Raw genomic sequence first — 2,145 nt, forward strand, 5'->3', positions numbered from 1 at the left:
TGTCTTGGTAGTGCAGCGACAAGAAGGTATTTAGGACTGTTCTCCTTACTGATCCCTCAGCACTTTTTTAGGTTTGCTCCTTTTTCATTGCAACAGTAGTTGGAGCTCTACCTGGCTTCCTCATGCCTGTGAAGGGATGAAAACAGCAGCCAGCAGATGATTAACCTGCTCTAAACAGGGACACTTTTTGTTTCACCATTGATCAATATGTAACTCTGGTGGGGTCTCTCTCCCTGCCTGTCAGCCAGTCTCTGGATGCTCACACACACGCTGCAGCCAAGCAGGTGAGCTTCCCAGGGAAGGCAGGGAGAGACGCTATGCAAACAAGAAGCAGAGAGGGCTGAGAAGGGGCAGGGAAGGAGGCCTGAAGGATTGCACTGCAAGAGGAAAGGTTGAAGGAAATCCCTTCTGCAGGCGAGGAGGCAAAATGTAATTTATGGGATTTCTGAAACTCTTGTACATCGCTACGTGCAGTAGCTGGTACTGCTGTAAAGGAAAATAGCTGTGAGAGAGTGTTACCTTACATATGCATATTGCAGTTTGGAATGTTTCTGGTTACAAGGAGAAAGATAAAGGCCTGCAGGCAAGAGGTGGAGTCACTCCAGGTATGTGTCAGTGGTCTGCTGGGGCAACCAAACCAGCTAGGGCATGCTGCTTACCCATCACAAATGATACATCTTTCTGAGGTCTGTCCACTTTTTAATTCTGCTTTTTCTTCTGGCAATGTAATATTGATTCCAGGGCCACAGGACCAATGGCTCAGGAGATAATTAACAGATATATCTGTCTGCTCATTTTTCTTCCTGACTCAGAAGTAGGCTGCTGTCAGGAACTAGAAATCCTTATATGACTCCTGGTACCTGAAGAGCTCAATACAAACAGTGTATAGCTACAGCCTCACCCAGGTCTCTCAAACTCAGTGAGAGATAAACCCAGCTATGCCATGCCCATACTGTGACTGTGGTGCTCCAGTTAGCTCCAAACAAGCAGATACTTCTCCATGGTGCAATGCTGAGCAGAGATCAGAGTTCAGAACTCAAGACCAGTGTCATCAGTGTTGGAATAGGAATTAAGTTACCCCTAGCTCAGACATCTGTGTGATGGTCAGTGCTTCCATCCAGCATGATGTTGCCAAACCATAGAAAAGCAAATACAACTTTGAGATTGGTTCTGAATATGCTTTTTTTCCCTTTAACTAGGAGCAAGACTGAACAAGATTGGGTGGTCCTTTGAAGTGCAATTCTTCATTGACCCAGCTCCCAGTCTTCATGCCATACAAATGCTTTGCTAGCTTATTAGCAGTATTTTGCCTCTGTCATTCAATTACAGAAAATGAAGAATGATATTACGCCTTTTTTTTTGGTTTTTTGGGTGGTTTTTTTTGGTGTTTTTTTTTTGGTTTTTTTTTTTTTTAGTAACAGTTCTTGAACTGATGGGTCAGGAACCTGGTTTTGGAATTTTCCTGTTCAGTAGAGGAATGATTTTTTTAAAAATAACTTGAGGAGCAGGCTTCAATAAGCAAGCAAAGTTTTCTAACACACTAAAATGCTTGTCCCATAGTATGAAAGTCAAGTGACAAAACAAGATCAAGAAGTTGGGTTATGGCTTTTTGGTATGTGTCTCTCCTCTCCTGTGCAAGTTTTGGTCTTCACAATTTCCACAAGAAGTTCTGTATACTAGGGGCAGAATTTTCAACCAATCCCAAGCTGACTGTGTTATCTTTGTACAAAAATGGGAATATCCAAAATGTTGCTTTTCAATTTGCTAGTAGTCATCCTGTGTAGTATCCTAGACTGACAGAGAGAACAGAGATAGCACACCACAAGATATTTTCCTATTGGCGTATGTAGTTGATAAGACAGGTGCTAAAAATGTACGTTCAGCCCATAATTACACTTCTGGAAATTTAGTGCTGTATTTATGAAATGCTTTTCATTAGAATCTTTTAACAATTAGCTAATGAGTCCCAAGTGGAACAATTATCCCGTATACCCGGACAGTTGGGATTATTCATCAGCCAATGTGCATCCACTGCTCATAAAGCATGTTTGTGTTCTAAAAGCAAAACCAGTGCTTTATTCTGTGCTTTCCTCTTGGAGTGTTTCATGACTTGAAATAAAAGCAGAGATCATATTACGTTGGTGA

The sequence above is a fragment of the Charadrius vociferus genome, unplaced genomic scaffold (assembly GCF_000708025.1).
Source record: "Charadrius vociferus isolate BGI_N301 unplaced genomic scaffold, ASM70802v2 scaffold324, whole genome shotgun sequence".
NCBI lineage: Eukaryota > Metazoa > Chordata > Aves > Charadriiformes > Charadriidae > Charadrius > Charadrius vociferus.